Source organism: Takifugu flavidus, chromosome 2 (genome assembly GCF_003711565.1).
Source record: "Takifugu flavidus isolate HTHZ2018 chromosome 2, ASM371156v2, whole genome shotgun sequence".
Taxonomy (NCBI): Eukaryota; Metazoa; Chordata; class Actinopteri; order Tetraodontiformes; family Tetraodontidae; genus Takifugu; species Takifugu flavidus.
In genome coordinates this window covers 14,301,846-14,322,816 of record NC_079521.1, presented here as the reverse complement: position 1 = coordinate 14,322,816, position 20,971 = coordinate 14,301,846, and the positions used below count along the sequence as shown (strand labels likewise).

General features: G+C 43.5%; 1 long non-coding RNA gene across 2 annotated transcripts in view; it reads left to right on the top strand.

The window, feature by feature from the left end:
• Window positions 1-4,235: 4,235 nt before the first annotated feature.
• Window positions 4,236-20,971, top strand: part of LOC130515849 (uncharacterized) — a 31,097-nt gene continuing 14,361 nt past the window's right edge. Inside the window, exons 1-2 of one of the 2 annotated variants that reach the window (XR_008947280.1) lie at window positions 4,236-4,658; window positions 17,976-18,055. This is a non-coding gene — a long non-coding RNA (uncharacterized LOC130515849). The remainder of the gene's footprint in view (window positions 4,659-17,975; window positions 18,056-20,971) is intronic. The other variant, XR_008947279.1, reaches the window with a different exon arrangement.

Sequence of the window (20,971 nt, the reverse complement as noted above, 5' to 3'; positions counted from 1 at the left end):
ACTATTTTTTTTCTCCAGACATACCTCCAAACAGACAGAATGTTGGATGGAGGCATCTTGATATTGTTTTTTGGGATGTTGAGCCTAATATAAAAGCAATAATTACATGTTTGGTGAGTATTAAGTGCAGAATATAATACCATTTTGACAATAAGGTCAGACTCCCCAAACTACTGAAACATGTAGTGCATTTTTACACTGGGAAGAGCTGGCAGCTGTTTTTTCTTTTTCTTTCATTTTGCATTCATCTAACAAGAGTCTAAAGGCGCATTCATCAGCGATGCAATCAAGATGAAAAATGCTAAGAGCACGCAGAGAGCAAAGAAGTAGCGGCTGTGCTTTAGAAAGCCAAATGAAGTGTAAAATGAAGTGTAAAAAAAGCACCATTTCATTGAGTGTAAAGTAAATGTGTATTCCTTCTCTGCTCACTAAAGCAAACCCACCCAAGAGAAACAAAACAGAAATTTAAATACAAATCTGGGGGGGGGGGGTCAGTTCACTCAGAGAGGGTGGCGGGATGCGCACGTCCATCCTCCGTCTCCCGTGTTATTCCGCGCAGGGTCACGGGGGTCTGTTGCTTATCCCTGCTGACACTGCAGCGTGAGGAAGACCAGTTGCCGGACTTGTCACCATCTCATCACAAGGTTGACATGTGGAGGCAAACAAGCGTGCACGCTGGATTCAGAGTCACCAATTAGTCTTCAGACTGCGGGGGGGGGGGGATGCAGCCAGAGGGGACCCGCGAACACATGCAAACTCCAAGCAGAAAGGTCGTGACCTCTCCGGGAAACACGACCTTGTCATTGAGAGAAACCCTGCTGGCTCGCCGGTGAGCATGTTTGGGAATACTTGCAGTATGCACGTATGAATGTAGCTCTGGAGCGCACGTCTGGGATTGATCTTCGTGGACCTTGTGATCCCGCATCTGGCATCAGCAAACTTCCTGTCATAGATCAGCTGATTAGTGTGTGAGTGTGTGTCATTTGTCGTATTTTCAGTCTGACTTTCTCCTGCTTGTTGCTAAGGTTGCCGTGCCCTTTCCTCGGTGGCCACTGGACTGCAAACACCAACATAGCAAAGCCAAGTCGGCTACAACAGCAGCCGCCCATTAAAAAACCCTAGCCTGATGTGTTTTCAAAGATTCTTTTAAACATTATATTATATTGATATATCATAAAATACACAGTGTGTGAGTCTGCTGTTGCATCTGGGAGAATTAGCTTCGCCCGAGTTTTCGCCATTCATTTTCAAATCTACAGTTCTGAGTGTCTTGAAATAAGTCTGGAAACAGAAATAACATTAATAATTAGAGACAACAGATTTCCATGTCTATGAGGAAATAGATGCCATCAATTCAGTCCACAACCCAACACAAAAGCAATTTCCCCACTTAGAGACTTTCCTTCTCTTTCCTCATTTTCTCAGGGCTGATTCTTAATAAATTACCACTTAATAAAACTAGCTGGTGGCTCACAGACCACTTTAGCATATAAGTGATTGGTCCATTTGTGCATTTCTTATATTCCCGTATTAATTTCTAAACGGTCCGAGCTTTCTTTAGTCCAAACGACTATGGACCGTTTCCTTTCTGTTGTCTGTGAAACAACTCACCTTAAATTCCTCTGAATTCTCTTCCTCATTCAGCTTCCCTTTATTTGCATGATTAATTCAAATGCTATTTATTCGTGTATTTGTTTATTTTGCTGAATCTGTACCTGTCCCCAGTGGTTCGGTGGGCTTAAATAAAACATCTGTGCACACATGCCGGCGTAAACGCAGCCCCTTGTGGTGCCTTTTATACAAACCCCTATACAAATGAGTTAAACACGAGGACGCAGGCAGTCTGTGCACATTAGAAGCCTCCCCTCTGTTCTCACATTCTGCCTGCTGCAGAGATTCCTCAGGGCGATGGGATGGAGGGGAGAATGATGCCCCACTGAGGGAAAAGTGTTCGACTCGGCTATACAACGATGTTGTGCTATTGTTGTTGTTTTTTCTTTTGTGTAGCATGAGGCTACAGCCCTCCCAGACCTCTCTCCTCCGCCCTTCTGCCTCGTTACCAACAGACTCCTCTCTGAATCCTCTCTGCTGGGCTTTACCTCAGGCGACCCCGCGTAATTATTCCCCGATGCCACAAACTGGTGAGATGGGTGTCTGTTACACGCTGCACGCAGAGTAAAGAAAAACAACAACGATGGGGCCATTATTTGTCAATCAAACCCAAGGCCAAAAAACAAAACGCTGTCGGCCGCATCCCGAGTCCATCACTGTGGAAAATTGCAGGGCTGAAGAGCATTGTATTGATTCACTTTCTTGTTTATTTACTTGCTTTTAGCATGTTTCCTGATTTGTGATGAGCTCTGACACCCTGTCCCTCCCTGAGCAGGGTTCCGACACTGTTTCCAGCCAGCAGCATCAGTTTAGACAGGGAGAATTTATTTTTTTTATCTTTTTATATTTGCTCCAACCAGGGAGGCTCATTAAATAATGATCTCTCCTCTCTCTGGAGCTATCTACAGGTATGGTCGACTGGATGGTTGGGCGCTGACCTCTGACCCCACTGACACTTCAGATTTGGAGCTACATCTTTAGGATAACAAACACTAACAGTCCTGTGACTGATTCATTCGCCCCTGTGATGTATGTGTGGTTTTATCTTCTTTCACCTCACTTGTCCTCCTCCTCCACCCGGCCTGCCATCGGCTGGAGACCCCCCCTTCCCCCCCACCATGGGTGTGGACCCACTAAAGGTTTGTTCCTGTTAAAACAGGGTCTGACCCTGTTTTCTAAAGGGCCTGGAGACGATATTGATTATAACACAGGGTGCATGAATAAAGTTCAATTGAAAGCTGAATTTAATTAACAAGTTTTATCAGGCGGAGTTAGAGAACAATGCACAATGACAGTGCAGGCACCCCTTCCATGATCATGCGGCGCTGAGGGTTTCACCACTTACCATTATCACAATAGTTCTGTATTTTTGGAAGGGTGAGAACAAATCTGAAAGACGTTATTTCTGAGATGATGTACTTTCACAGCACGCGGCACCAAACGCGCCAAACAAGTGCAACAACCTCCTGTTTTACTCAGCAGCTCAGACACAATGTGCTTGTTTACAGTTGTGTTGGCTCACCAGCAGTCCACAACACACATTAGCACATCAGAGCAGTCGTTTGTGGGACAAGCTGCTAATTAGAGCAGCCCACAAACAATCTCATCCTAAACTTATAATCAGAACTGCACACTATTAATGAGCATGTGCGGCACCCAAGGAGGGCCTGGAAAACTCAAACTAATCAGACTTGATATTATTTTTATCACCAGTGTGCTTGTGAAGGAATTGAAAAGTTTCTATCTTTGCAAAGTTCATCTTTTGACATATTTGTGGTATTTAAACAATGGAGTGGTGTTTAATTTGTGCATTAAATTAAATTGTTTTGAGGAACTGCCATTTACTTAGAGCAAATAAAAAGATTTACTTGTTTTATAACACAAAGTTATTAAATGATCCATATAATCTGAATTCTTCATTTTTCGTTGCAAATTAAGTGACTCATTTAACTGATACAATAAACTGTAAACTTGGATTGTTAATACCTAAAAGTTATGTAACAGATGGATCTGAATGTTGAAATGAAGTGGGTGTATTTGCTTTTCCTTTTCATTGAAAATGGGCAAAGGCATTAATATGCAAATGTGTTGATGCATGTTGCTCTATTCAATTGCAGATAATAATGTTTTATGCATTTGTAGTTTTATGTGTTTGTGCCCGGGAGCCATATCTGACACTCATCTGTGGCGCTAGTTGAAAGCTGCTGGTGCAAAGGGGTGATTTCATATACAAGAACTGTACTGTTCTGGGTCTACCAGGGCCACCCCACCCCCACCTTCATTCATTTAAAGGTGTATTTGCAATAATAAATCAAAAACTCTCTCTTTTTTTAACCTTAAATATCAAGTGAGACATAAAATACTGAATGTGAAATAGTGACATTATGGAACGACGTTCTTAAATGCTACATGATATGTTATATGGATGTTTTGGGGTCTTTTGACACATGTTGGCCTGATTACTCTGGGTGGGTTGATAAAAGTTAGGTTTTAAAATTACGAATGTGTCCCTCCGCTTATATTGTACAATTTGTAAAAAAAAAAAAAAAAAAAAAAGAGAAAAGAGAAAAGCGACTGAATTGAATATAATGCTATTGGTCAACGTCAGCTGCGCAACAAGTTCCACCAAGGTTGGCCTGAAGGGCTCCTCTCCTGCGTCGAGTTGGACCTCTTTGGCCACACATATCCTGAATGCATCTGAAGAAGGATCCGGAGATAGAAACGCGGCTCCTGCCTCCTGAGGACGACTGTTAAGCTCGGGACGATCACTAAATCTCGGAAATCCCAGCAAAATTGACCGGAATGGACGTGGCGCCAAATACGCAGGTCTCGGTGGGAGCCAGGTGCGTCAATGGACCAGGTGCTGCTTACTGCGCAATAAACAGCGACACCAGCGCCCCAAAATAAAGACTTTAACCAAAGACACTTGATGAACTGTTGCATATGCTCCAAGCGGCGGTCCGGCCTCGTGGATGTGCGACCTGGCCTGGTCACCGGTGGATCTCAGCCACTTCTGACTCGTCCTTGAATTAGAGGATCCACCACAGGTAGGACCATTTCTATTAGTGAAGCGCTGTGTGTGGCGGCTCATGCTAAAAACTCATCATGGCTGTGTGTTAAAGCGTGTTTAACACACTTTAGTGTTTGACAGATTAACGCTGCATGTGCATGTGTGCAAGGGAGGCTTTTTGGAAGGTAAACTGTTGGCTGTTTTGGCTGTTTGACTGCACTTCCGGTGGTTATTTATCTTATTGGTGTGCAACTGTGTATCTACTCCTTTGGAGTCAGACAGGGGAGCATTTTAGATCCTATTTAATTGAATTGTTATATGGGAATAATCAGTGAAAAGAATTGAAAATGTGTGAAACTGGCTGTGTGGTTGGTATTACAGCGGCGAACCATCTCATGGCTGCGACTGCCTGGTGTTTTTAAAGTGAGCTTGGCTGGTCTGCAGCAGCTCCTGTGCACCATTCAATGATGCAAAGCGTTATTATGATCTGTGGAACAAATACGAATATACGCATTTTCTTTCTTTCGTTTTCTTTGACTTTAAGCTGTCAGGTCACGTTTTAGGAATTGTCTTGGTCATGTGATCACGGACACGCTGATGATGGGGACATTAATTGGGTTAATGTCGTGAATTTGGCTGCTGCTGCTGAAGTGATGCTGGCTCTGTTTAAAGCTTGTAAATGGTCAAATGACCATACAGGAAGCCTTCAGCAGCTGCAAGTGGCATAAAAGATGGAGCAGCGCCACTAAAATGTTCCTGACGGCTCGAGAACGCTCTCCAAACTGTTTTAAGAATTGGGACGTTTTAAGTCCATCTTGCATCTGAAGAACTCAGGAAAGTGCTACATGCTGCATGTCACAACTCTGGAACGACTGGCACCTTTCAAAGGGGGGGTCACCAGATGACCTTAATGAAGTGTATCTATCTATACATTTAGTACATACATGTTGTGGTTTGAGCTGGAGACTCGGAGATGTGGGAGCCCTGGTGTCGGCACGGTGAGATGGACTCTCATGTTTGTTAGTGAACATCAAGAAATGTTTAGAATCACACATTCTTGCTTCAAAGAGGGAAACAGTCTGGTGGAAGATGGCATCTTAACTATCCTTGCCCTTAAAAACACGACACCTGCATAGGTCAACTGCTAGAATCAAGTTTATTCTGTTAGACACTCGTCAGTAATAAAAATTAGAAATAACTGTAATGAAATGATGTGTTTCCTTGAATGTGCTGTTCAAGTGTCTTGCACTTAAAGTGCAGTGATTTATTATGAAAAATAATTAAATTTGACAACTCTGATCACAATCTGAATAATACAATGAGCAGTTCTGGCCATCAATAAAACCTGCGCTTCTTTATCGCTGCAGATTTCCTTTTATAAATTTTTTCACACTATAGCCCTGTAAATACCTTACAAATCAAAAAATGCCTTGGAAAGTGATTTGTGTGGCATTATTTCAGGAGAAAATAACACAGACACAGTTAAGTTAAATTTAGAAAGAGCATATTAACACAGCTACAAAGACGGGATATCCCCAGACCCCCAAACCTCCCTTTTGAATGTCTGCAATTCAATCTGATATCGAACAAAATGCCAGTAGAGCAGAAATGTCAGGATTTCCACATGAATCGGATTCTAGTTGGAGGGTATTAATGGAATTCAGCAAAGGACTAATAAATTACATTCAGAAAGTATATGAAACGTACATATAAAGGGGGGGGGGCATTTAAAGTGATGTAAAGCAAATGCTGATGGGAGATCCACATCCACAGCAGAGGAGGTCTCTGTTCTACTTGAAGGAAATGTTAGGAGGAGGAACAGAGACCACAGGCCAGCAACAACCCCCCCCCCCCCCCCCAAACTTTCATCCCTCAGACTAAAGTCGCTAACAGATGTTTAATAGAGAACACGTAGCGCGTTTAACACAATCAAAGGGGGTCCTGAGACACTACTGCTTTTACAACAGGAGCATCAAAGCTCCTCTCGACGGCTGATGTGGCACAAAGCTGGAAGAGCGGCGGCATACATGCATCAGTATGCAGAGACGCTGCACATGGAGTCAGCGCTCTGGTAACAAGCTTCTCTGGACACTTTCCACTGTGAAATCAACTCCCAGCCTGTGTGAAACTCCTGATTAGGACTTAATCTGTTATTGTTTTTGGATGCAACTGTTGTACTTTTGGCAATTGGCAACACAAATATGCCCCCTCAGAGCATCGGAAGAGTAGCGTCAGCAGCCTCACCCGCTGTGATGCTACCGGATTGAGTGGTGTTTTCGATGGCCGCTAACATGCTACTGAGTTAGCTGTAATCCGGCTTATGATTGTCGGCGTCTCCAGAGTCCTGTATGTGCCAAAAAATAGCAGTTGACATCCAGCTATTATTATTTATTTATTCAAACCATCAAGCAGATGTGCAGTCCAAATATCAGCATAAAACTAAAAAGTTCTCAAGATGCAGTCACAACGATATTCATCAGTCTGCAGTTTTTTTGCGAGCCAGTCCGTCAAATTTAGATTTAATGATGGCTGAGTATCGCAGATGTCCTAGTAGCGCAATCCACATGTCAAAGTGTGTACATAACTTTATGTAGGTCTTTTATTCCAACTTGGGGCTTTGGAGCTTAAACTTCCCACTAAGGCAGCTAATATGTTAGCTAGCGTGCCCCATCTTCTGCTCCCAAAATAACTTGCAGTACTGCTCCTCACCAGAGAGTGGAATTGTGGCATCTTGAGTCAATTAGTGTTTTACTCAAATCAGAAGAAGAATATCAAATAAACATATGCTGTGCATGATACTAATGAGCCATGTAGCATCTTGTGCTGATGTACTGTACTGTTTGACCAACCCAACATGCATGTAGATACATGAAATTACCGGCCGCCAACGTGCCAATGCAGGATGCTGACACGACGTGTTTGTGTGTGAAACCAGAACATTCCCTCTTTCTGATGTTGTTGAAATGCCTTTTTTCCCTCCGATAATAATGCATTACGGCTGCGTCGTTGGCACGCATGAAGACCCCTGTCTTGTTTTTGCCACGCTCTAATGAATCTTGGAAAATAAGGTCAAACAACCATAAAAAATGACACCCAGATCCCCCGGAAACTTTCCGATCCAGCAATTATTCTAATGGAAAATGGAAACCGAAACAGCCACTAATCAGTCTGGTGCATATTTAAATTAAAATATACAGTAATTATTTATGGGAAGCAAAATTAATGACATCGGCTTTTTGAAAATTCCTTATCGATATGACGCCATCGCAGTGCTGTTGCAAACCAGTTAAACAACATTTAAAGTTCAACAGCTGAAGGTTAAATAAACAATAAATTAAAAGTGAAATGACTTTTAATAAAATAATTCATTAATTAGCTGAGAATGAAGGAACATGAACAAGAAACCATAAACCTTAATCTCCTCCTTCTACTTTCTGATTTTTGTGCTTTCAAATTAAAATTCCATCCTTTAAACAGCCTTAGCGTGGGAGAATTGAACTTTCCCGGATATTACATTTGTTAATGGCAAATATTGTGGGCTTTGTTAGTGACTACCAATCACCGCAGGGGAGGAAACATCAGGCAGCTGCATGAATATTTGTCTGCAGCATCTGAACTGCTGAAGGCAAAGCTGGACGCGTTTGATCCGCCCCGTGTGTGGATGTGCAGCGGTCCTGCCGGGTCAAAGCGGGTCAAGGCGGGCGGATGCAGAGCCCACAGCACACTCCAGCACGTGCAGAACGAGCCACCCACCAACAGCAGGGACAGCTTGTTAAAGGTTGTTAGTTGGATTCCATCACCTGCATCACAGGAAAGGAGTGACGGTGGCCTTCAGCCAGATGGAGACGCTTCAAAGCGGTCCCCACAACACAGGCGCAACAGGAAAAAAGAAAAGTTTAATCACGCTTTATACATTCTTTCAGAAACTGTTTTTGTAAAAAAAAAAAAAAAAAAAAAGGAGGAATTTTTTTGTCCTCTGTTTTGTGATTCCAATTTGGAGAAGCGTGAGCGCAGGTCAGTGCTGAACACGGCTACATCACGGACGCTGCACAGAATATAGCGGGAAGTGTCGTCGATATTCCGCCAATCTTGTGCCAATAATCCTGTCAGTGAGGCCGACATGATTATTGGCACAACACTGTCAGGACTTTGGCACGTTACTGCCGGGACCTTGCTGCACAGATGGATCACTGGGCTCAACTAGAAAAGAAAAAAATAAAATAAAATAATGAAAACCAACAGTAGCAGACTTCCAATTTGCTTCTTTTATTTCAATTTTGGAAACCTACTGTTTGTTTTTTTTCCTCGGGCGATTAATTGCATTGCAGCTGTTGCGATGCTAATAGGTCCTGGTTGTTAAGAAAGGGATCATGTGGTACAGTTAGAAAAAGGATGGAAACACACAAGTTAATGCATGTGTTGGTTGAAAGACCCGGATTTAAGATGGGACAAATGGGCATTCTTTAATTAAAAATGTCCAATAAGACTTAAGTTCATGCAGGTGAATACATGTGCTTTTTGCAGCGAGGTGCGTGTGGAGCACACATATGGCCTCTTTAGTCTGGAACAGATGGAAGAAGGCGGCGTGGCTGTTACTGTGGTGCATTCATGGTAAATGGGGGATAAACGCGGCACAGTTTGGGATTTGATTGCTCGGAAACCACAGTAAAACTCCAGTTAATGTCAAACCTCCCAGGGCAGCCCGGCTTTTCTGATTATCCCTGGAAATGCAGGATTCTAAGTGAGTAGAAAAGCACGTTGTCCAGGGAGAGAACACGAGCCAAACCCCTCAACCACTCATCCATCTGAGGAGGAGTTGCTGTTCAGGGTTAGAGTGGCAAGATCCATTAATTAATCATTGAATATCCCTGGAATCTTGGGCACAAAACAAAGCAGGGATCACAGCGACTGCAGGAATATGTGGAATCTGGTGTCAAGTGAGAGCTTCCTCATTCCCAGGGTCCCAGGTCCGTTTGCGTTTGTGCTCTGTCCTTTCTTGTTTTTAATAGTTTCGCTGCTTTGCTATTTGAATAGAAGATGTGAGAATTTCCAGCCTGAACTTTCAGCCGTTTAGCTTTTTGCTCATCATTTGGAGAGCAAACCGTGGACTTCCTGATCAAACCCAACGATAAGTTCCTCCAGTTTACCCGTAGAACCTGAAGAATTTGACTTTTTACTGACGTGTGCTTAAAGTAAAGGTGAAACAACAACGTGGTTTATTTTAAGCTGTTGCTTAATGCCGAAAATCTACTGCATCTACTTCATCAAACGAGTCGGACAGAAGAACCAAATGAGTTAATCTGTGGTGAATCGGTCATGTTTGGAGTCCCGTGAGCGGACAAGCTGATGAATCGAAAGGTCCTATAATGTTCTGTGTTGATAAGGTCTGGAAAAATTGCAGGCTTTAAAGGTTAAATTACCCATGATGCACACCTTCTTTTATAGTAAGTCCTCTAGATTAGTTTGTTTGTTATGAAACGAAATCAACGGAGAATGCTCCGTCTTGCACACCACCGCCATTCGTTCAGCTGTAATACTCGTGCACCCAATTTACTCGTGCACCCAATTTCACTCATCAAATAACGGCGCCTCATCGATGCACCTGTAGCGGCGCCATTCGGCGTGAAAGAAGATCGTTTGTGGTTGTGTGTCTTCGTCTTAGCGTTGGCTAGATTTCCCAATAACATGTTCCGGCGCTCCCATGACACATTTGTTCCCGAGGGATTACCCTTAGTGCTGTTTTCACAGCTCGAACCTCCCGTTCCCAATGTGGAGCACACGCCAGGGTTGAAACGGAAGATGTTCCTCCTCGCCAGCTGGTCCTGCAGCTCAGGTGCTACGCCCTCAAGGGCTTCCTAATGCCCTCAACACGTCGGCTACATCTAAATACCCACACTCTGCTCCTGTGCAACTCCGCAGAGGTTGTGTAACCCTGAAAAAGTTAGATTTGTTTTACATCAATCAAATAGTTGAACATTTTATCACTGAAACAATGAAAACTCTTATCAATAAGTTAAGCTCAGAGTTTATCTTTGATCCATTCTAATGATTCTTGTGTGAAGGTTACTTTATGAACAACCTCAAACGTTGACGTGTTGGCTTGATTCTAAAGGCGTCCCCTAATCCCAGCATAGATACAGTCCATGAAAGGCCTCATCACTAGTTTAGTTTTCACTGCGGAGGCTTTATTACGCCGCTGTGTCACATTTTTTTATAATTTATGGCTGGTCGGCCACACTCTTGGAAAGAGCTAAAAACTAGCACAGCCAACGGGGGAGGCTTCTGGTAGCCGTTTGGTAGCACCCTTACGTACTTCTGAGGCCATTGTTTGTTGTACGTACCGCTGTTTTATATCTGCTCCGAGGCCTGCAATCCAGAGAGAATCGACTGATTAATCTAGCTCAATTCAGAGGAACCGCAACGACGAGCAGTTTTCCAACCAATCAGTCGAGCATTGTTCCGGGGAAAAATGTGGAAAAACAGCTCCTCGAGTCTTCCACCTGTGCCACTGAGCGTATTTTATGGGAATGCTATGTCAGCTTATTAACACTGGTTGAGCTTTCACTATAAATCGGAGCAGATTGCTAATCAAAGCACACTGGAAATGAAGGAAGTTAATTGGTTTCTTGAAAATAAAGCCTGCTGATGGAGCCTGGCTTAAAAAAAAGATCACTTCAAATAATTTGATAGCTGGGTTGCTGTTTCAATGGTTCTGACTGAATGAAATTTCATAATTAGAATTTCACATTTGAGACACAATAAAGCAAATTGAATTACACTCTTAAAAAGGTTGTTCGCTGGGAAACCCCCCACTGACTCATTGATTGTGAATCTTTTATAGGATGTGTGTCTAAAATGTCTGCTGAAATCTTCTGTGGATTGTTTTGGTTTGCTTGATTTAGGATTTTGAAAAAAGTCATGATTATGAATCTTTCATTTGATATTCAAATGTCAGATAATTCCTTTGAGCTAACATGAAACAGGAATCTTCTTGCTCCCTCTCTGTTTCCTGTTTCCTGTCTCCTGTTCTCAGGTTTTCTTTCTCCTTCATTTCTGATTTCCATTTTTTTCCCACCGTCTTCTCATCTTTTTGAATCCTCATCACTTCCTGTTTTCTCAAGCTCTTTTCATGTTTCCTTACAGCATTTTTAAACCAATTCCTACTTTCATTTTCAGTTCCAGCTCCTCTTGTTTTCTCCTCAGCAGTTCACTCTTCTCCATTAGCTCCTCCCCCTTCTTTATTTAGCCCATCCTCTTTTCTGACAATCAACAAAGTCAAAAACACAGCAACAACATACACGTTATTAATGACCTACTAAATGTTATGTCAAAATATTGGAAGCAGTTTTGATTCCAAAGTTTTTTACTATTTGATGACATAAGGCAATCGTTGTATAGTCCAAATGAGGAAAGTCTTACATTTAGTGGGGTTAGCTTTGAATGGACAGGTTTGTGCGGGGGGAAACATTTTCAAGGTGCTTTAAAGTCAGACCAACTCGTGTCGACGCCTCAGATTAGTGAAGGTTAGTTTGTACCTTTTGGAGGGGAAAAAAAAAACCTTGGGGTGCACGTGGCAAAGACTTCAACCTCTGTTGGCAGCCCGATAGCCTCTTTCCTTTGAAGTCCAGCCAGTCCTCCAGGACCGAGCGGAGCCGCGGGTTCATCGTTTCATTCTGCTGCGAGTGGAGAGGAACTTACTTTTGGTCGCGCCGCCCGAAACGCGTGTGATGAAATTTGGACATGTTTGTCCGTCAGACGGATGGATCGCAGAGATATATCAGGATCACTAGCTAAACATATTATCCTGACTTGTGTTTACATTTAGTGGCTATCGTCAAAGAGCGTGCCGCGCAGCAGTCATGCAGGAGAACGCTGCTACTCAGTGACGTTGGGACAAATGTCAGTGCTCTTTCAAAGTGTTATTTTTGTGCCATTGCAATATCATGAATTATTGATCCTGAGCTGTGGCCCTTTTAGTCCACGTCTACACTTCCTGGAGAAGACTTCCATCAGCACTCGTGCCTAAAAGAGATCCCTGTTTGTTCCTTCCTCTATTTCCCACTTGTCGTGTGTTTACAACCTTTGCAACATCATCATGCTATCTGATGTTTTCTCTCAACTTCCCCAGTCACACACACACACACACACACACACACACACACACACCCCGTCTTCAGAGTTGTCTATCTCTAATAGGTTGACAGGTTTGTGGCAGGAGATGCTGCTTGATTTATTGGCTGCTCCCAGATCCAGTCGAGCATGTCCGACTCGCATCTTCCTAAAGGCTATTAGTGCCTTCTCATCTCGCTTCTCCTCTGACGAGTCCTGTATGTTTCACACATCACCTGTTAACCAAGTAATGAACAGCACGATTTTATTCTAAATGTGATGGATTTATGCAATTCCGGCACTGAACTCGGGACTGCCGGAACACCGTGAAAGTGTGGAAGAGGACTGAAGTCACATGTTAGGCTTTGGTCTTAAAAATGTTCACCCACGTTTTCACATGGGTGAATATTTCAGGGGCGTGTGTGTTTTCAACATAAATAAAGCCCCTTGTCATACAAATGGAGAGATAACAAGCAGCTTGAACCGGAGTGTTCGGGATGTCTGCTCTCATTCCAAAACTCAGTGCTTCAAACCGGCATTCTGGGCCAGCTCCATCTTTTTTTTCCGACAGAAACCTGACATTGCGGTACGCTTAAGTGCTGCTCGGCGTTTTCTGGTTTTCATGCACAATGACTCCTTGGGGCCCTAGCACTAAAAGCCATTAGCGCTCCCAGTGGTGTAAAACTTGCATGAATCTATAAATCTTTCAAGGCAGAGGATTGAATTCATTCCCTTAATAAAGGATATGTTTTGGACGAAACCCCGCCTCGGCCCAGCCGGGCTGCCGACGGTGCAGGCTGATGTTTATCAAAGCGGCGAGGAACATGAAAACTTCATTCTCCGAGGATCTGTTATTCAAACTCAGCAGAGAATTCTCCGATAGATGGATCTTTGTTAAAAAATGAATCTATTGTATCTTCTGAAACATTTAGACATTACATAAGTCAGTTTTTCATCCCTTTCATGCTTCTATCAGACCGGCGAGTTTTCAAGACTCGTAAAATGTGGAAAACAAGTGCTGATACTCATATCTCTTTCATATTACAAGAGCGTTCTACATGCTGAGCTAAGTACAATATCAACTCTTGCCTTTTCATAAAACCGCCCTTTTAAACATGCATCTTCTCTGAGATGGAGGTTGCAGAAAGACAGCCCAGTGATGCTGAGCCAGACTGTGAAGGACGGTGCAGGGGAGACAAATAGGGAGGTGGGAATCCAATAGCCCGGCACAAGGGCAAATTATCTGACCAAGGTGCTCGGAGTGGGGTGTCTTCAGCCACTAATTGATAAGAGCCTTCTATCTTTAGTAAGCAGGGGTGTTTGGCTCAGGACATCAAAACCTTGGCTGTGACTAAAAGACTTGTTTTGCCCCCACCCCATCCGCAGCTATCAAGGGAGGTGACAAGTCATGGTGTCACCTTGCCCGGGGAGGGGTCATTTTTCTGCCTTCTGCCATGAAATATCGGGGATGATTTTGAACGTGAGCCGTCGGTTCCTTTTTAGCAACGGTAAAGGCAAAGATGTCGACTCGTCACTAACATCTCCAGTAATGTTCTGACAATACTCAAGAGACAGACTGGCCAGCGAAGAGATAGAAATGTATCAAACTATCACAAACACTCAAAGATCCGTAATTCTAGTGTTGAAATCCATCTAAAGTCAAACTTCCAGCATCCTTCACATTCCTTCAGACTACATAAACTGGGGAAAACCAACTGCTGTGAGGACGGCCTCATTTCTCCGAGGTCGGGGCATCGATTAACCGCGGATGCCCTGGAGCCCAGAGAGGAGGCGGGGTGCAATCTGACCCGAATTACATTGTAAAGACGACATGCGAGCCAGTTCAATTAGCAAATTCTAATCCTGGCCGATTACTCCAAAGCCACATCCCCACTGATGGCTAACTCCCGCCTGAATGACAGACACCCACGGTGCCCTTTGAAATGCTGCTTTTCATGGGTTCAACTGCTGGAAACTTGATCTACATTTATTACAGTGCAGACATCACAGGGAGCGTCAAGCTTTGGTGCAATCCAAATAAAAGCTTGTGAATTAGCACATAACACAACTAATAATGTTGCATTGTGTGTGTGTGTGTGTGTGTGTGTGTGTGTGTGTGTGGGGGGGGGGGGGGTGAAAGCAACTGATGATTATTTTTCCTTAAAGCAGTTAAACTTTGCACAAATAATGACTAATCAGGGGTTTAAAATGTGCAAAATACTAACAATTTTTTTTCCCCGTTCTTTGTCAAATATTGTTTAAATTGTAACCTTATAACATTTATTAAAGGTTATAAATAATAAAACAATAAAATGTTATTGCCCAGTTTAATGCGGTCGCAATTGGCAACTGCACAAAGGAAGAAGAAAGCAAGCGGTCCGTGCACATTCCTGTCAGCGAGCACAGCCGTCTTATTATGTAAGTTTTTAAAACCTGAGGGTGATTTTGGTTTATTATTATTATTATGACCTCCACGTGGGACGAGAGATGGTTAATTTATTCAAAGGAATTGTTGAAACCGACCCGCATCTTTTATGGTCTTTGCCTCCGACAACCTCAGAAGCGGTCGGCCGAGCTCTTCCGTGGTTATTCCAGCTTTCATTCTCAGAACGCCACGGAAGGAGAGGAGAAAAATAAAAAGCTCTTCCGTGGTTATTCCAGCTTTCATTCTCAGAACGCCACGGAAGGAGAGGAGAAAAATAAAAAGCTCTCTGCAGTCTGAAGCCAAGTGGCACCGTGATATTTTAACAAAGAACCATGGAAAAATGGTCGACCACTCAAAAGCTGACTTTTGTAATGTCTGGAATTTCTTCCCTGTTGAGGTGATCACCAACGTTCATTTCGAGACAAGTTGACTGATGACTTCAGTAATAAACACGCTCATCAGTGTGTGTCCTTTATTGTGTACTATAGTTTTCTATTTGTGTATTTTGGACTCTACTCTTGGGTTGGACGCCTGTTATGTTGGCTGAAATCATTGGACTCTTGTCAGACCAAGTCCTATAGAAGGAAACGGATATAGAGCAGAGATGATGTCATGGACGGTGAGACGGGAGCCGGGAGCTCCATTTGCCACAGGCTGAGCCATCGTGCTTAGAGTATAACATTTGATTTTCTCCGTACTCTGCCAATGATTCATCACCGCCGACACTAATCATTACCGTGCGAATGGGCCGCGCGAGTCTTGTAATGCCCACCCAGCTGATGGCGGCAGCCGGGCTCACGGCGCCCATAAATCCCCCCTGCTTCTGACATCAGCTCGCAGGCAGCTCTCAGTCCTCCCTCATCCTTGACTGCACTCCTCCCGTTTATCGCTCCGCCACGATTAATGCCCCCAGCGCCATTAAAAACAGGCGCCACCACAAGTTGCACGATCCAACGTGAACTCACTCTATGAGCCTTCTCAGGTGGGTTTAAGGGTCAGAGGGAGTTTAAGACCTCCTATCAACACAAATCCTCTCCTTGTCCTTCTGAGGCTGCTCACAGCACTGGCGGAATAAATTACAGGCTCAATAGAACCGTGGGCTCTCTTTTAAATATATGCTCGTCTTTGTATCACTATTATTTTGTTGCTTCGCCTCCGTAAAAGCCCCAGCTTGACTCTTGCAAACCACAGCACTCACTCCCAAAGCAAGGTGAAATGAATGTGACCGACCGAACTTCCCCGCATAAAACCTTCGTCACTCAAGGCGAATGTATGTTAGGTTGTGTAAACATCAGGCTGCTGCCGCAATTTTCACAGATGCTTGCATTAGCATTCCACAGGGATGAATTCAAGTGACATGCAATACATCATATTCACCACGAGGCACTTCCAACACGGGGCTGATGTGCCAATACGGCAGGGGTGTCTTTCCGTGTTTTGTGTCGCGCTATTTATCCCAAAGATGTCCTTTCAAGTGTCAGGATACACCCAAGTGGACGTGCACGCCAGCAAATCCATTTTTCTTGTTCATACACCAGCAGATTGAGGGTCACCGATTCTTTGCATCATGGGATATTTGCAAATGCGACATGGGACGGGGGGGGGGGGTCGTGAATGTGTATTTTGGGGCCGTGAGTGCTCCCGCCCTGGACGGCTCGGATGTCCTTGAACCTTCTAGGTTTTACTGTGCTTTTATGAGGGCACGTAAATCATTCATTTCTTTTCTTTTAATCCCACCATTTTACAGTGCACCACAGAATTGATGCCGCAAATGTGCAAGCCTGTAACTAAGCCAATTACAAACAGGCTGAAATTGGATATGGCTCCGAGTTGTAAGGGGCTGTCTCTGTTGTTCTACGTCACTCAGCAGAACAGTAACAATGGGAAATGATTCCAGTCGGCGCATTAAAATGAATTACTCTTGTGGGTGCCATAAAGCATACTGCTTGCAGGTGAATGTAAAATACATTATCATATTGATTGGTTTGTTGCACAAATGAGGAATTTACGTCCTTATTTCGTAGGGGAAAGTGCACATTCATAGAGAGGTTGGGAAGAGGAAGAGCGTAATAGCATCCGTTGAGCCAGCAACTCTCATCGAGACACGATTTTCGACAGAATGTATAAATGAGCAGCCCTTCACAGTCGAGCTCTACACTGTAAACAGCTCGGGCTCCACTCAACATCACATTTGCTCGCTGTGGCTCCCGCTCACATATTCATAAATTCATGTGTTTATCAGAACGTGCTGGCTTACGTTGCCATTTTCTCCTCATAACGGTGAGAAAATGCTCCTGTGTAGCGGGATGCAAATACGTCATGTCAAGGATCTCATGAAAACCCAGAAGGTCCTTATTTTTCTCAGAGGAAATTAGAAAAGTGCCAATTTTTCCCCCTCTGTCTTTACACCTGCTGTTGAAAATCTTGCAAGCGATTGTGGGTTTCATTAAACCCCCTTAGTGCCGTGCATGGATAGTCTCTGCTCTGAACAATGTTTTCTGCACCACTGGTTTCTAGCTGTGTCCTGCAGTGAGACCTTTGTTTACGTGAAATAAATTATTCCAAGAATGCAGTGTGAAGGTTGCCGTTTTCCACCCAGGTATGTGTTTTTCCCCTATATCTGGGAGGCTGCAGGGCTCTGTGTCTTCTTGCTTCTAATCATAATATTTCAAACACTAGTGGGCAGTCACATTCCACACAGACTCAGTAGGTGCCATACCTGGGTAGCTGCATACTGCACGTATACACACACGCACACACGCACGCACACGCACGCGGGGCTTGTATCTAATATATTTTTGTCTTCTAACCACTTTTCAGTTGTGGAGAGCAGCTGCAGCCACTGAGCCACTCCTCTGCCAAGGACAATAAACAACCAACTAGTGGGAAATGTCATCCTGGTGAGGACTGACAAAATGGCATTTAATTAACATTTTTTTGTGTGTGTTTTCAGGGTCCTTTTTTTTATCACCAATTTGGAAAACTGTTTGTGTGTTTTCTTGTATTCTTTATAGGTTGTACCTAAAAACACGTCTTATTTGCAAAGTGAGGACTTTTGTGGTCAGAAAGTACAGGAGGATGGCTGGCCTGCACAACTCCAAAGGTCTGCTTGAGGGTTCAGACTTGATCATGAGGGTGGATTTAGATTTAGGGTTAAGTAATTAGGTGTGACGTTAAGGTTAGGAAATGCATTATAGCTATGAAAGTCCTCACAATGAGGGTAATACAGGGCTGCGTGTCCCTGTATGTTTTAATGCTTATGTAACTTCTGCAGAGCTCCCTCATGCTGGGGAAAAATCTGTAGAGGATTTACAAAACCAAGCGATTAATGGGCTGCTTTTGCAGATGAATTAACCATCCCCTCAGTTTAAGAAGATATATGAATATACTACAAATAGATTGCTAACTCATTTTTTTTTCCGTTTGTAGAAGTATGAAGGAAATAATTCAACATCTGCTTTTTAGAACAAAAGAAGCCACACAGGCCCGACTCCTTTAAAGAATGCTTACAAAAGCAAAGTTTGAAAAGGATTAGCCTTTTAGCGAGCTAAATAAGCATATTTAACAAATGCTGTAATTCCTCAGCGCAGTTCTCTTTCATGCATTTGTATTTTCTTGCTGAGAGTTAAAGGAAAAGATCAATATCACTTCTATGTCTTTGAAATAACTATGGATTTATACCCTGGAGAGTCAATTAGCCTGACATAGCATGAGCAGAAGCAGTGGGGGTAAATGGCTCACCAAAGTATCAGGGAAGTTCTAGCATGCACCTGTCAGCACATTTAAAGCTTATTAATAAGCTGTTTTTTGATTTCAGAAGCCCCCAAAAGTGCAGAATGTGGTTATGCTGGAGTCTTGGAATATTAGATTATCTTGCAAAGTGCTTGAATGGTATCTCGCCTATAATATTTTCATCAGACTGTGTTCAAACCTCCAATACAAGAAAAGTATCAAAGCAGAAAGTGATGCTGATGTTGCGCAACCTTTTATAGTGCAAATGATGAGCTTTTGACACCCGAGCATCTAAGGCCGAACTCCCAAGTTTAAAGCGTCTGGTTAAATTGGCAGAAAAGACGAGACAGCGCACAGGAAGCTGGAGTTTTTTTTTGGGGGGGGGGGGGGGGGGGGGGTGGGGGGGTGTTGACGGGTTTCCCGCGGGTTCTCCAGTGTGTTCAGGCTGTGTGCAGTCGCATCTCATCTGAATGCCAACAGGCATGTGGTCACTCGCGCTTTCTGATGTCGTTCAGACTGATCACAGATCAGATTTCAACAATCCAAAGGCTGCTCTCTGATGACCTCGGCCATCTTCCCATCGCCTCCTTGTACCGTGAATCCTTGACATGGACGTCTGTCCGGGCTGGCTGCTCTGAATTTCAGGGCTTTCACTGCATCCCAATGATGTGGTGTCACGACAGAACAGAATAAAGCATCTTTTTTTTAAATTCTGATACAAATGATGATATAAAATCATGAACAAAGGCACCTTTGCACTAAAATGGCTTATTTATTATCCCGTTTGCTCCTAAAGTGTGATTTAAAGTTCTTGTCCTACATGGAATAATCTCCTCCACCCCAGATGACGCCCTGGTCTTTGTCCCTTTCCTTTTAATTGCACCGCCGTCTCATGCAGGTGCCCCTCGGAGTGCAAAACCGCATCAAATGAGGTGGATCCGAGCCAAATCGTAGTTGGACAGTTCTGCCAGGAACTGAACAAAAACTGCACTTTTTCTTTCTTCGTTATCGTTGATAACAAACCACAGTTAGGTGGAATATCTCCCAGCAAGCTTTTCTAAAGGTCTGAGTGGTTTTAATTATTCAGAACTGGAGGAAAAGGTAACGGTAGCACAGTTTGAAGTTCAGGGCCACTGACCAAGGCACCGTATTTAACAAGCTGTGGCTGAGGACACCCAGTTCTCCTAAATTTCTCAGGTTAGACAAATTGTTCATTTCTTTTTTTTTATGCGTTAAACTCTTGACATTTCTATAATGTCTCATTTGAATTGCTTTCTTCTCTAAATGCCAACATCACTTTTGACAGATGCTCAACAGAAAGTAGAAACACTAGCGTTAATAATCGTTCATGTCGCGGCTGGCGCCAGAGGAAATCAACACAATTGAACAGAATAGGCAATTTGCTTCATTTCTTAAATCAGCAGACCTCAAAAATGTCTATTCAACTAATCGCAAGGTGTGGAAGTCAGTGAATCGGGAACGTCGGCATGTGTCCCAGTTTGGAAGCTGGCTGGGAGGAATGATGTTTGGTAGACATACAGAATAGCCAAAATGAGAGCGAGGAGTGGTGGCGTCCATCATCAGAGTCAGCACGAGACAGAAAAAAGGTTAAACTGACACAGGCTCAAATGAAACCGTTAAAAAGGGGCGGGTGGCGGCCCATCCACTACCACTTTTTCTGACCTAATGTGATTTATTATTAGACAGTACGGCTGCAATTTCCGAGACCTCCTAATAAGTCTCTGATTAGGACACTTCAAAGAACTGGAAAAGGGGGGTTCTGTTCTGTGAAGACATGCCAAACCTGAGCCTGCACACGTCTCAAAGTGACACAATGCTCACACCTATCCCAAAGTCTCTTTCAGGGTTCACCCCAACTATACAGAGCATTTTGATGATGAATAAAACCAGCACTACTCTACCTACCAGGGGAAGTAGCTTTAGCTTTACACAGTTTAACCAATAGCAAATCACTACTTACCTATGTTTGGTTGAACGGATCCGCCCGTGCTAAAAACCAAAAATTACAGGTACGCCAGGTGCTCTCCATCTGCACAATCATTAAACCCACAAACGTTCTGTTC